This window comes from Athalia rosae, chromosome 8, assembly GCF_917208135.1.
Source record: "Athalia rosae chromosome 8, iyAthRosa1.1, whole genome shotgun sequence".
Classification (NCBI taxonomy): Eukaryota; Metazoa; Arthropoda; class Insecta; order Hymenoptera; family Athaliidae; genus Athalia; species Athalia rosae.
This window is the reverse complement of record NC_064033.1, coordinates 1,843,238-1,858,711: the sequence shown is the minus strand read 5'-3', so window position 1 is coordinate 1,858,711 and position 15,474 is coordinate 1,843,238. Positions and strand designations below refer to the sequence as shown.

The 15,474-nt window shown below is 43.7% G+C and overlaps 1 protein-coding gene and 1 long non-coding RNA gene across 8 annotated transcripts in view; one reads left to right on the top strand and one right to left on the bottom strand.

Annotated features, from left to right (window-relative positions):
- The window catches only part of LOC125502004, a 51,207-nt gene that overhangs the window by 13,297 nt on the left and 22,436 nt on the right, over nt 1–15,474 (top strand). For 6 of the 7 annotated variants that reach the window (XR_007279775.1, XR_007279776.1, XR_007279773.1 and 3 more), the window contains 2 exons: nt 11,923–12,113; nt 12,193–14,555. The exons of the other annotated variant lie outside the window; for it this stretch is intronic. The gene's annotated coding sequence lies outside the window, so the exon portion shown is untranslated. The remainder of the gene's footprint in view (nt 1–11,922; nt 12,114–12,192; nt 14,556–15,474) is intronic. 7 annotated transcript variants of the gene reach the window in all.
- Nucleotides 1,220–3,370, bottom strand: LOC125502006. Its single transcript, XR_007279785.1, has 3 exons — nt 2,026–3,370; nt 1,752–1,961; nt 1,220–1,667 (listed from the first exon to the last, which is right to left on the bottom strand). It is a non-coding gene; the product is annotated as an uncharacterized LOC125502006 (long non-coding RNA).

Here is a 15,474-nt window from a genome sequence, read left to right as displayed (position 1 = left end):
GCAACGAGGATCAGCCCCCTGAGATTCGAAGGTGCGCTCGTAATACCTCGTCGAATTCGAGAGGGACGACGCACCGGAGGCTGCGATCTGTACAAGAAAACGAGACGAACCGCTTCTCGTCCGATTCGTCGAGAAGAGAACCAATTGCCGCGCAAGCTCGAGTCCCGCCCACAGAGGGAATCATCCTCCGTTAGCTTTTGCCGGAGGGATATTCTTCCCGTACGTTATTCCCTCACCTTTCATTCGCCATATTACAAAACGAATCCGCGCTATCGAATTCATTTTCAAAACTCGTCGAGCTTTTGATAAAATTGACATCAATCAGAGGATATATGTTGAAGGGTAGATTCGGATATCGGAGGGTAGGGAGTCAGGATGATGTTTTCCAGAATTGATCGCCTTTTTTCCGAGAGACGTGCATCACGTCGCGTTTATACACAGAGGTTTAAATTTAATTCGAAAGGGATATCGCAGGCGTCGCAGGTTTCGCTCGCTTCTATTTACTCCTGGACCATAAAGTAATGCGAGCGAGCGGGTGATAATTATCGGGCTTAGGATAAATAACGAAAGGATCGTCTAGTGGGTCTTGATAAAATAAATTTCGACTCACGCGTACCGTTATACGAACGCAGAGCAGCACATCGAGTGATGCATGCGTTTTGTGGCAGCAGCGGGAGGCGCATAAGTTTAAGAATCGCGTTGATAGTCTTCGTCGCGTCTCATAACGAAGCAGAAGCAAAGGCAACGTAGACCAGAGGCCGCGGGCTGATCCTCCTCGTCCTTCTCTCCCTCTCTCTCTCTCTCTCTTCCGATCTCTTCTCGTATACCGCGCGCGGTTCTGCTCACGGGGCCATGAATCCTCGAGTAGTTTGTTTGTCTTTTAACGAAAGCGTTCAAACGACGTGGCGAAAGAGATGCGCCGAGCCACGAAGAAGAAGAAGAAGAAGATGAAGAAGAAGAAGAAGCGAAAGAACGAGAACAAGAAGTCGTCCCACGCGCTCGAAACTCCGGGGAAACTGCGCCCCGCTACGCCAGCCATCTTTGAAAACCTTGTCCCCTGGTCCTCGACCAGAAGGTTCGAACGCTAAAAAAATTCCAGGAGCCATAAACCGGGAGGCCATTTCAAATATCATTTCCCATTCTGGAAAAATCGATGAAAATACGACTCGAGAGCTTTTTTACATGTTTTTTTTTTTTTTTTTTGAAAAGCGATTAGAAAAGCAACGTGGATTTTTTTACTTTTTTATTCGAAGTATGACAAATATTTTCCGTGACCAGAAGAGCAAAGGTGGACGGACGAGTTGAGAGGTGGTTGATTTATGCGAAGACCACCTCGTGCATCGGTCCTGAAAAAAAAAAAAAAAAAAACTGCACCCAGTTAAGGGTTTGCGTCAAGGGTCGAGTTGTGGTCTCGAGGCTACGCGATGAGATAAGGGGGGGCTGCTGTTTAGAGTTACTCTTTTGTTGGTACCCCGTGTTTTGAGCACCCGTGACATTTTGTGTGACACCGTCGAGTGTCTCATCCTTAAACTGGCCTGCAGCACGCTGCCTGTGCGCTACCCCGAAGTCGAAGCTTACGATGGCAAGGAAAAAATAAAATAAAACAAAACTCCTACCGTTGCTCCTGATGCCCCACAGGACCCTCGTAATTGGGGCTAAACCGTTTCCTGCAAACAAACACCATTTACGCCAGCTAAATTTAATGTACACAGAAAAGATTAGATACACCTAATCGGAAGCTTGACACTTACCTACTTCCCCGAGGACGTATGCTCCAGGAAAATTATTACTTCAATAAATCGTCCCTGAAATTTTTCAGGAGAATATCTATGACACATCCGAGATCAGAAAAATCGTCGAACGGAAAAGAACTCGACTTTTTTTCACAAAGTCTGACGGGATCGCAGACGTGGAGTAGCGTTAATTCCGAGGGGATGAGAAGATCAGAGAGCGGTCGTTACCTAGTCGCAATGAAAATTTCGGTGAGCTTAATTTTTGGTGGAGGTTTTGCGCCGAAGAACTTACGTCGTGATGGGATGACGTTCGTCGTTTCGACGGATCTCCGTCGGCCGTCCGGGCCACCCAGGGTGCCTTGTGCGGCCATCACACGTGCCGACGCGATGCTGTTTACACGATATAGTAATTTTATACTCCTGTTGCGAGCGGCGAGACCCGCGCGCCTACACCTCATCTGTTGCTGCAACTCGTCCGAAGCCGACTTGTAATCCCATCATGCTCGTCTCCAAGACCGTAAAAAAGTCTAATAGGTGCAGTAGGTACCTGGGTAGATACTATGCGGTCCGGAGACGGATGAGTCGAAAACTTTGTTCACGATCTCGTTTCCTTCGACTCCGTTTGCGCGACGCGTGTACGAGGGGTGGACGCGATATCGTTGCCATCTCAATTGAAGGTTGAGAGGAATTTTAATCTCGAGAAGATTTCGAAACCTTCGAAACTTGCGGCTTTTTTTCAGCCCGGGATCTTCTCGGTTTGAATCTCTGTTTTTTTTTTTTTTTTTTCGTTTTTTTATGAGGTAATATCGAAATACTGCGCACGAATTTTTGGGGTGAACGATGAAAATAACAGAGCCGTTCGGTCAGCCATCGCTCGGTGGACGTGCGGATCGTGGATGTCTGGATAGTGTTAAATTCGCGCCTCTTTTAAGTTTTACGCAATGATAGGTATAGAGAAAATTTTCAACATGGCCGTGATCCGCCCTCGCTGTTCAAAGATACGTGTGCAATAATCTCAGCAATTTTCCCCAAGCTGCAAACCCTTGCAATTGAATTCCCAATATTTTTTTTAAAAAACGTTTTCAGCCAAAAATTGTTTTCCAGACGCGATCCGTCAATCTTACCGGAAAAACTTGTCGCAAATTTTCACCGGCTGAGTAATTGTATCGTTTTTTTTTTTTTATGTTCCGAATTTCTACGACGATGAACACGTCTAACCGAATTTGTGTACACAGTGCACTGTATTATCATGGTTTCAGGGGTGTGGTATCTCCGTTTTACGTTTTACGGGAAGCCGCCGCACCTCCCGGCGAAATAATTTACTCGACGGGACCGCAATGTTTAAAGCGATCCGCTCGGCAGCGGGCTTTTAACGGTGTATCGGAACTATAGAAACTCTTGAACGCGTTGTTTCGTCTCACTTTCTTTCGGTCTATCGCCAGGCTATAGAGCATTTCACCTCCCTCTAGTTTGCTTCGGAGTTCAGTTAGTTACGTGTGTACGTTTCTCCTTTGGTACAATTTCCGAATAATAGTGGTTCGTCGAATTTTGTATAACTCTATATCTACACCGCGTATGATCCGCAATAAAATTCTATACACCTATGCTCACTGTGAGTATAGACAAATTTTATACACTTCTTGTGGTTTCGGCAATGCTCGAAAAGTCGTTAAAAAAAAAAAAATCTACTCGACAGACGACTCTCCGAAGCGCGCTGACATCGATTAAGCTTATAGATTTTATCATCTACACTTTTCATCAATTGCATGTCTTCGTTGATAACCGAATATCTGCGATAGAGAAAATTGTGGGAAATCTTTCGATCCCTCGACCTAATCGCATTTTATGAAGAATTCGCTCGGTTCTTGAATCCTGCGATTCGTACGGTGGTTTTCGATCGATCAGTTCCGACAGATGATATCGAGCTTGCAGCAGATGCATCGTCGGACTTCGGGGAAACTAACGAAGTGTAATTACAACGATCGGGAAAATTATATAGATCGCGTAGAGAATCGTATCGTGTATAACTGTACAACGATATTATCTGGTCCAGATGCGACCAGCTGCGGCCATCTTGCCAGATCGCTGCTTAACGACGAGACGTAGTCGTTAACCGAGTTAACGACCGTTTGTTAAAAGCTTCACCGGAATAGAACGCCACATACAACAAGGTGAGCTAGCCCCGTACAATACGCGACATCGGGAAAAACGACATCGACGATCGTCATCCCCAAAATCGGAGCACGACGTACCCCCTTGAATTGATAACAAATGATACAATTTTTCATCTGATCTTCTGAAGATCGAAAGCTCACGCTCTTTGGGGAAACGTAAAATGAGTCGCACTTTTGAATTTACTGTGCATAGAAAGCTTTACATAAAATCTCAGAAACATTTCAAACCTGCGGTGCGATATATCAAGTAAATAAAAAAACGTCTTTGCGCTATTTGAATCGTGGATTTCGAGAATTTTTGGGGGTGGATCGAGAGGGTGGTGGGGGGAGACTAAAAATTTGGAGAACAAAAATTACAGTTCGATATCTTGCGGAGTACAGCCTCTTCCAGGAAGCGCCTGTGCACGGTTAACCGGAAGTTATAAATCTCAACTCTTTCCTCTCTTACACGATCCCAACGTGGGATTCTATTGGCCAAGAGTTTCCATCCAGTCATCGTTACAACGAATTAGCTTAAACGGACAGAAGATATTCCGTCGTGCATTGTTTATAAGACGAAGTATTGTTACGAGATGGCAGACAAGAACCATCTGTTACCGGGACTCCCTACCACCAGAAAACGTTGCCATCGAGATGTCCTTTGCTTGTGAAAAAAGAAGAGGCATGCAACGGCGGACGACGACGGTGCCGTGATTAAAAAGCACTAAAAAAATTTCATCCAAATCGTATCTGCGATATGAATAAATGCCGTACTTTATTTCTCATGTATTCGAAAATTGAGGAAGCTTTTTACTAACGTGAAAGCTTTCTGCTCGAACTGCCGCGATACCACCGTAGATAAAACAGACGGCAGACGTTGAAAAGCTTCGAAAAAGCTCGGGGTGACCGACCGCAGTTAATCGGCGCCAGAATAATTCGGGCCTGAAGGTCCCAGCTCTCGAATTACCGACGGCGGGGAAAAAATCTTCCTGCTAAGGCCCACCGTCGGTCGATCATCGCAGACAAAACCAGCCTGACGATTCTCGATGATCGGGATTACCAGCTCCTGATATTAAACCGACCGTCGAATCAATCCGGCGGTTGTTTCGAAAGTTTGAAATTGAAAAATCCGCGAGTGAATTATTTTTGAATGTTGTGAGTGGTACGAACACCAGGTGAGAAGATGAAAGAGTGGGTAATCGCATTCGACTGTTCGATTCTTTCCCTTCGGAAGGCGTGCGAAATTCGATTCCGTATGATGATTTTTGAGACTTCGGATCAAAATTATCATCGTGGGCGTCGTGACGCGTATGATGTGGAATGTATATAACAGAAGTTATCGACGTTCCTTCAACAGACTCCAGTAACTCATGTCATTATTTATAGAAAGTTAAATATCGTCTACGATTAGGGTCTCTATATATTATGAGCTGTCCGCGAGGTGATTTCGTTGTTAAAATCGGTCGCCCGCATCATCGTCCGCACCTAATTTCAGATTAGAAAAAAAAGAAAAAAAAAAAATAGAAGACCTCTCCTATGCAGCCACGCGCTGTAATGTATCGGAACGATAAATAATCGAAACATATCTACGTATCCATGCGACTCGCATAAACAGCCCATTGCGAACAACATGGCTGAAATCAACGTTACACATATACCGAGAGTACATAGGCGCGTATGTACTCCCGGAGAAAGCGGTTCGATCTCAAATACAGCAGACGACCTGAAGTGGTCCACTTGTGCTTTTGAAATATTTCAAGTGCTCGTCCAGAGATGTGTAAAATTTAGAATTTGCCTCTCTGCGTCCGGCCTTAGAAAGTCCGATCGTCCGACGCTCCGTGGAAGACGAGAATTAATAACGAAATTTTTTAATGCCTCCTCCTGAATTTTTTTCCCTCGATTTTTCAAAAACTGTAAAGAGTGACGGACATTTGTTTTGGCTTACAAACATCTTTCGACTATATACCTGCGCTGTCGGATCTTTTTTCAAAAATCTTTAACAATGAAACAAGGAAACAACAACCATCTGGAAGGACTTACCCCACTAACAACCGAGGAACTGTCCCTTTTATTTCATCCTGTTACAGACCACGGTCGGTCCGGTATCGTAAATTATTTTATCAGCTGAAAAACGTTTTTTCGCTACTTTTATGCAATTTGATGAATCGATTCATTATTTATTTTATTTTTTTTTTCTGTAGTACGGATGGGAAAAAATATTCTTCCCATTCGAAAGGAGTGTACATTAGCGGTTCGACAGGTCTTTATTGGCGTGGCCGGTCGAGGTGCTCGCTTTGACTAGAATAGGGTATTTTAGATTATCCCAAGATTATATTTCGGTCGGATATTTAAATAGCGCCACCAGTTAATCTGATGAGATAAAGATCGGCGTGTACGGATTGTGAATCTGGTAGGGAACTCCTGGAGTTTCCCCATCATCTGAGGGATTAACTTTTCCCCAGTATTCTTGTCAAGTCAATTTCGAAAAATTGTCAAAATTTCCTTTACCTATATTCCGTTCCGCAGTTTACGCCACGACATATTTATCGTTTCGTTTTTCCGGTTCTGCCTAAACAGAAGCCAAAAAAAAAAAAAAAAAGGATTGCAACGAAGCGCAACGAAAAAGGAAAAATCGCCATTCTAAAATTGGCCGTGAAAAGTGGAAGCGCGCTCGATGCCATCGGCAGGAAGCCGGGGCTCGGTTCTGTCGGCCGATTGTGGCATCAAAGGCGATGCGACAACAGATATATACGTAAGACGTTTATAATTATAACGAACTTCGGATTGCGATTTTGCAGAAAATTTTCTCGAAATACCGAAGACGAATGCGAGGGGAAAAATACTTGCCAATTATACTAGCGATTCATTGATACCTGCGGTAGCTAGTTTTCGTTTCCTATACCGCAATCAAACCCAAAGAAGATCAGCACAGTATTTCATAAATATCTAATGAAATAATTTCGCACAATGTGTACCACCCGCGAAAAGGTGTTATTTTCCTACTATGTATAGCGGTTATAAACGCGAATCGTGATGCGTACGATAGAGAATTCGGTTTGGTTTGATGCCACGGTCCATCACCCCGGGGTGTTTCCACACAAAACAAAGGAGATGCCCACGGTATTCGAGAGCACTTCTCCGCCCCCCCTCCCGCAGCATCCGCGGGAGCGATTTTTCTATATCAATACTCCTCAGGTCTCGGAGAATTTCTTCTTCCCTTACTACCCTTCGAATCCGCGTCTCGCGTTCACCCGCTGCGGAATCGCTGGAAATTCATTCGTCCAATTTTCCGATTCTCTTACAAATTTTCATATTCGGGGGGGGGGGGGGGGGGGGGTCGAAAGGGGGTGAACAGCGGCGTAATGAATTAGGTAATATAAATCGCATCCCGCTGGCGCGCCGACGTTGAAGGTAATTTAATTTTATACGAGGTAAAATTTACTCCTCCCTCGCGAATCCTGCTCCCCGTACCCGGAGCTCTTTTCCCACTTCTCTCCTTGGCGAATCCCGGGTCCTTGCCCCGCGGGACCGTAGTACGTGCTGCAGAAAACGAACGCGAACAACGTATACGTATATACCTACGTGTACAGTATAGGTGGGTTATATCTCCGGCTCTCCGGGTTGCGTACGGTTACCATGGAAACCGTAAGCGCAAGCCGCAAGTAGGAATGGCCGAATCCGAGGGATTCGCGAAGGGCGGAAATACCCCGCGAATCGCCATCGTCGTCCCTCGAACCGAACGAATTATTACCGTTTACACGTTAATTCGTTGTATGACCCCGTTGCAATTTTTTTTTTGTCTTTTTCAGTCTTTGTTCTTCGAATAGGTGATGGTCCTCGTTGTGCTCCGGTGTTGCGGTACGTTATGTGAAAGTACGTAACGTGGAATAGCTACGATGTACATAATTATATACATATGTACAATGATAGTACATAGCGATGCGGGTGCAGCGAGCTGTCTGGCAATAAGGAAGTGGCCCGCTGGTTGGAAAAACAAGGCATCGCTAATATCGAAGGCTGTGAAAACAGGCTCAAAAGTTCCTCCCTTAGCTTCTTCGTCTCCGTCTTCCTCATTATCGTCATATATCGCTTGAAAAACTCCTCCGGTTTCTCTCGGTTTCTCACCAAAGTTATACGTACACGCTAGCTTCGCGTACGTTATAGGTAAAAACCGAACTATGCAAGCCAAACTTTTACACGTAGAGCGGTCCAACGCCCTAGACAGACGAAGACAACTATACCGTTTCGAACCAGACGGCGTGGCACCACCGAAGCCGCCATCGGACCCCTACGGGGCCCCTAATTAACGGGGCGACGAAAGCCCAAAGTCGCCTTAGAATTCTACATCTGCACTGTGGCTAACGTTTCGCTTATATATATGTATATATATATATATCCTGTTTTGCGCGCACCCCGGCGATGACCACCCCGCTGGCAAAATCTCGGGGAATTCGATGTCTCCTCGGATCTTCTTTCTGTGAGAGAAAAAAAATTCCAAAAAAATCGACGCTCTCCTGGTTTCTGCAATCGTGGAATAATCGTTCGGTGGTCGAGCGATCGGCATCGACGAACGGACGAAAAATTCCACACGAATGAAACACGGAGACTGACGCCATCGGGATATCGAGGCGTATAGTCAGATGGAAAGTATTATACAGGAAAGGATAACATTGTAGCCTAGCTGCTGCTGCTGCTGCTGCTGCTGCTGTCAGAGCTTTTGACGGGGTGAAATTATAAGCTGCCGAGGTGTGCAGGTTGCGTGGGTATTAAGAGTTATACCGTTGTTGGTGGAGTTACGGAGGATCGTTCGTGTGGGTGGACGTGTATTTTCGCCTCGGTGTGTGTACGGTAGTTTCACACACACACGTGAATTTCCATTATTATATCCACATAGATACGTGAAAACACATAACTTCCCGTTGATCGTGTCAGAGGTACACGTACGCCGTATATATACACGAGGCACTCGAGCATCACGCGCGCGCGATACTCGCGGATGGGGGTAGAAAAATATGCCCGAAGGTCTTTTGTGTAACGAACGAGTGTTAATGCCCAGTCATTGCCGTAAAAATTCAGCCATCTTGGATTACACAACATCGCGGGTGCGAAGTAAAATTAAATTGTATACAACCGAGAATTATTAACGCCTCACGCTCGCGTGCATTACCATTTGTAATATTGAGTCGTACGCGAAACTTGGATAATTTTTGACAGTCGTGTCATTCGGAAATTTTCTTCGACGGAATATTATTTTTGGTTTTAGTTCGCTGAGATTTGAAATCTTTTTCACGTTCGTTCGTACGAGCCTTTGAATGATCCGGCGACTCGAAGAAGTCTGCAGATGCATCGTTATATGCTTTGCTTCGTATGATAACTATATATTTTCAATATCTGCCACGCTTATATTGTACTTTTTCTTTCTTACCTGTCTTATTGTTAGTACAATGACTTCCCCATGGAATGTGCGGTTGGGGTGAACGTCAATTGGCTTCTTAACGTTAATACCAACTCGGTAATGCTAATGCTAATCCAAATGGCTAATCTACAAACCCATTTTATACATTTATTTCGCCTGACAAATATTTTTTTTTCTTCAAATTAATACATAATGATGATTTTTATTGTCATTGTGAGTGATGAAGTATATTCATTTCATCAGGATGGCAATGTGGCATCCTTATGAGATTTTTTAGAAACTATGATCTTACGTTTTCTTCCATTTTTGAGCCAAAGATAAAGTAGTTGAAAAATTAATTGTATTACACTTTTCTGACGTATTTTGACCTCAGGAATCCAAATCTGAAAGAAAAATTGATCTATCTCTAAAATTGACCGAGTTATCGCTAATTTTCAGCTTTTTGGGGTCGAAAAAAAAAAATTAATTTTTTAATCTATATTAATGTAATTTGAGCTCAGGAATCCGAATCTGGAAGAAAAATTGATCTATCTCGAAAAATGATCGAGTTATCGCTGAATTATTGCATTTTTTTGCATAAATTTGAGGATATCTCGAAGGGAAAAAATCGTAGCTCAATTTGGACAACGGATTCGTGTTCCTGAGGTCAAAATACGTAAGAAAAGTGCCATACGATCAATTTAAAAAAATAAAAATTTTTGGTCAAAATTTGAGATTTTTCCAAGGGGTACCCCTTACGATTTTTTCAAATTTTGACCAAAATTTTTTATTTTTAAAAATTGATCGTATGGCACTTTTCTCATGTATTTTGACCTCAGGAACACGAATCCGTTGTCCAAATTAAGCTACGATTTTTTCCCTTCGAGATATCCTCAAATTTATGCAAAAAAATGCGATAATTCGGCGATAACTCGGTCATTTTTGAAGATAGATCAATTTTTCTTCCGGATTCGTATTCCTGAGCTCAAATTACATTATTATAGACTAAAAAATCAATTTTTTTTTTTCGACCCCGAAAAGCTGAAAATTGGCGATAACTCGGTCAATTTTGGAGATAGGTCAATTTTTCTTTCAGATTCGGATTCCTGAGGTCAAAATACGTCAGAAAAGTGTAATCCAATCAATGTTCAAACTACTTCACTTTTGGCCCAAAAATCGCTACAAATCCCAATCGGTATACCTTGGATTCTTTGGATTTTTGGGCCAAAAAGGAAGTTATGACACTTTTGTAATGTATTCTGACCTCAGGAATCCAAATCTGAAAGCCAAAATCATCTACTCATGCAATCGATCAAGTAATCATTAATTATTCGCTGTTGGGAGAAGAAAAATTGAGCAATATCGAGCGGTTTTAGTCGTAGACCTAATTTGATTCGTCGCAATTTATGCTTGGGTTGAAATATTTGAATTTCTCGGTCTACGAGCGAGCCCGAGCTTAGCTGGAGTCAGGTAGCCACGGGCGAGGGGGTTTGTTGTGGGGCGTCACCTCTGCTCAGCCCTGAAGGTGACGTCTCACAACAAAGTGCTACGCTGCTGGCTGCGCTGACTCCAGCAAAGTTCGGGTTTGCTCGTACACCGATAAATTCGAATATTTCGACGCAGATATATTCTCAAATTTATGGTAAAAAAGTGATAACATGGCGATAAATCCGTCAATTTTGCAAATAGATCAAGTTTCCTTTCAAATTCGGATTCCTGAGATTAAAATGCATAAGGAAAGTGTATTAAAAAAATGTTCATTTCTGACCCTAAAATCGACATAATTTTTTGGCAATACTGCGCTGTGGTCTCATATATTTCAAGCTTGGTAGTTATCACTAATTTCCTTCTCTGCTTATCTATCAGATGAATTTCTTTTATCACACGTGCCTTCCAACTTGCGCCGCGACAGATAAAAATATTGTACGTATAGCTCGCGTGGCTACCTACCTATACTTATAGTTATTTTAGCTGGATGTTAGAATTGAAAAACAAGTATACGAGAATGTATCCGTATATTATTTATCGAGGTTGTTTTTTTTATTAGAAAGAAACTCTCTCGTCGTGTCTTATCTCGTGCGTTAAAAAATTCATTTCTTCGATACGTGAATGTAAATTTGCCGATAAAATAATAATAGACGAGACGCATTAGAGACATTATCTCACCGCAGTTAAGATTGGAAACTCATTAGCAATTAAATTTTGAGTCGTGGAAAATAACGCAAAAATATCTAGCGGAATACGTCGCACACATTCCACTATAATTCAGAAAACGTACGATAAAATATCTAGTTTTTCTTTCATTTCATTTCATTTTTATTTATTTTTTTTTCTTACGTAACACAGAAGTTGTTACGAAACTATAATAATTCCGTCCAACTATAACATGCCTCGCTGCATAATATTATTTAACAACGAGTTCTTTATCCGACTTGTAACTCGATAGAGATCCGTACTGCATCTACCTATATACCGAGAGCTGTCAGTCAGGCTAGAAATAAAACGGGAGACTGAAAGAAGAAAAAATCAAAAAAAGGAATAAGATGATCACAAAAAAAAAAAAATTTACCCATATACATCTGTGCACGTTATTCTTCGATACTGAAAATTAATTTTTTTATTCAATCAATTTTTTTCTCAGCCCGAAAAACACGGAGAGAATGTCTCAGCGGTTCGCGTTACCGTGTGATATTCAGGTCAAAAATTTGGGCGAAGGTCAAAAATGTCGAGTCTTTACATTGTCATGGATGGGTGGGGCCCTTCCTCGCGGTCAGGGGTCTTTGTTTGAAGCCGCGTTTCAGCATCCGTTTCCGGTCTTCGTGCATTCTCCTCGTAAGTTTTACTACTGTACAAAATCTTGTGCACTCCCAGTACCTACCATGTATATATATATGTATATACCCTGAAGCAGTTATATTATATTTTGCAGCAGAGACACCGACGCGATTCGTGTGTTGAAAATTTTTTCAACGATCGAGTCAGAGAGGTATACGCACACTGGAACCATTGTCAAACCATATGGACACGTGTCTCGCCTCAAGTGGTTTGCTTACGCCTTATATACGCGTTGGTCCTACACAACTTCAGCGCGAAGGGCCACCCGCTGATCTCAACGTCCCAAAAAATCTCCCTCCGCTCTTCTTCGGTTTTTCTTTTTTTCTTTTTTATATATTTTTTTTCTTTTTTTTCTGCTTCCATTAATCGGTAACCTGCGTCTCTCGATTTTTCACGATCGGTAGAAGTTGAATAGATATTTTCAATCGGCGGTTGGACCTTTTTTTTTTTTTTTCTATCCATTTTTATAATTCATCTCGGGGGCAGAATCTTCTTCCCTTTGGAAGAGGGTACACGTCGCGTACGTCGTACCTCGGCATGCAAATCTCAACCGCGCTACAGAGTCACGTCCTACCGCACCTTACAATAAGGTCCATTGTTGTGCGTCGAACGTGTACCTGTACACAGAATCCATCCACACGTTTGAAGTTAAAACTGCTGATTGTCAGCCGTGAATATGGCGGACTCGGCGAAGCGGCTTTTCAACTTACCGGTTACACACAATATTCAAAGGGCTGCAGAATTTTAATAAACGAGTAAATAATTTTGGTCACGTTCCTGGTAGCGTGTATAGGAAGGAGGGGGAGAGAGTTTCGGGGTTTTCGTGTGACCTGAGGAAGCTCTCGTCGAGGACCGAACGGCGGGTCACTCTTCAAACAGGATTATATTAAGCTATTTCACGGTTAAGAATGGAATCAAACGGAGGCGTCGAAGATGTTTTGGTAGGTGGTGTGAACTTACTTATACTTTACTTCGTGGTACCTTCACTTTTGAAGACCGCAACTTCTGTCGCTGTACACAGTCTCATTTTTGAGTCCCAAATTCTTTGACCTTGTACGCCAGTTGACAGGTGAATAAAGAACGGCGTTAACCCGCGGCGCGCAAACCGAAGAAAAAAGAAAGAGAAAAAGAAAAAAAAACTCGAGAAGGCGCGAGCTCCGTATAATTTTTTTTTTGCTTTTTTTTTTCACATCCGCACACATCGAATTCTTTTTTCATTTTATTCCCCGATCGATCCGCGACGTACTCCGCGTGTTTTCCCACGACCCACTTTAGCTCTTCTTTTCGCGGGGCTTGCCGGGAAATCCAAAGTTTTCGGCAAAACGTAACGTCGAAAAGAATTATCGTCATCGTACGAACTTTCTCCTCGCGTTTCTTTATCGCTGGCGCCACGCGGTGCGGGCGAAGCTTTTCGTGGCTTTCGAAGAGGGTAAGAAATAGGGAGAGTAACAAGAAGAAGAGTGCGGCGTCCGCGACTATTTCGAGCTCGAGGTGTGAGACGCGTCACTTTCGTCCGCGATCCTATACACATATACGCAGGTCTTTTGCTACGGCGTATAGCTTGGAAGCGGTGCGATCTTTCCTCCGAAAGCTTAAGTGAGATTCCTTATACCGGTTTCACGGATCTTAGTTTTACGTATAAAACCTGAAGAATATCCCGGTTGGACTTCGACGAGGGGCAGGCGGCGAGCTCGAAATATCCGCACAGGTCTCACAGCATCCCCCGAATCGAAATCCTCGCGGACCGGGGCCGCACGGGCGCGCCGGTTTCCTCGAATCGCGATGGAGGTGAATTCGAGAGCGTTTAAAAGTCGGTGAGATGATGCAAATTTTTCGGGCGGCAACGTCTACAACTCTTCTACGTACACTGTCGTTTGTCGAATTATTTTAACGCCCGATATTTCCATCCGTTCGCGTCAAAAACGCCACGAACTGATTCTACGCGTCCGCCTTGAAGCGTTGAACGTCGAGACACGCGAGGCTTCGGGCCAAAATCAACATAGCTCTGTTGGAGCTCGCCTTTCGCCTCTAGCTCATAGTAGTATTAACTCACTATTTTATTTTATTTCGTTTATTTTTTATACAAATCATCTACTTTTTTTTTCACCCCGGCACGTTAATGCGCTGCTGCATTTACGACGGCTTTGTGCTGGAAAATTACTTCGGCTCTCCTGTGGCGGTATAATCGTGGCGAGATCCCTCCCCCCCCCGAAAAAATATGCCAGGAATTTCGGCACGGGGGTTGATTTTCCGACCGGGTTGAAGTACGTGGGACTCGAGAGAAGAAGAATATTACGAATTTGGGCTCGTTTGAAGGAGGGAAAACCTTCGGAGGTCCTTCAGGTCCGAGGAATCTTCTACGAGACCCTTGAGGCCACCAGACAGCTTGGCACCGTTCTCGACGCAGAGTAGGCCGCTCCGAGGTCCTAGAAAAACTGGGTAAGGATATCCTTTACCCGCGCTACGGTATTTCGAGAATTAACGTTTGACGCCTCAACGAAAGTGTTGACTCGTCTCATTTATTCCACATCAACGAAAACAGGGTTAACGATGGCAATTCGTAAGGACGCATCGAATTTTCTCTGCTCCGATTATTGCCGCAGATATTCGCTAGACAGCGTGGCACCAAAATCTCGAGGGTCGAACGGCAGGATGTATCGTGCTGGGTGACTAGCGCCTTGGGAAAGGACGACGAGAGAAACCGGTGACCACCCTCAGCCGTCTTTTAAAATACGAATCTCAAATTTTACCCGCAAAAAGTTGAAGTTTCCTCGTTGGATTTCGATCGAGAAAATGAACTCGGACAGCCAGCGTTGTTCGGATTTGACGTTACGCTTTTTTTTTCATTTTTGTTTCGACTCCTCGCATCCTCGTATCCTCGGAGACCGAGTCGAGGCAAAAATTCCACAGCGGTATCTCGATGGGCGTCGAGTTTAAAGGATGAATGAGAGGAGAGAAATCTTTCTCGTCATCCTTGTGGCGATGTGAAGAGTTTCGATACAGAATACCTAGTTAGTTGACAACTTGCTGCATCATTTTCATCCCGGGAGCCGGTGGGTAGCCGCTCTGCGCCTCATGCTCCGCTCTCCACTCGCTCCGCGTGAATGCCCGATGACTGATTTCGTCCGTCCGTCCGTACGTCCGTCCGTTCATTCACTAGGTCATTCAATATGGTCTTCCGTCAGACCTCGACAATCGGCAGCTCACGGGAGAAAAAAAAAACAGGGGAAAAAAAGGAAGGGTAAAAAATAAAAAAGAGAAGGACATTCGGGATAAACTTATGCAGCGGGATGAATCCAGCGCTCTGCGATAATGTAATTCATAAGATATCTGCATTTCCGTTCACGGTTTCAAGTGA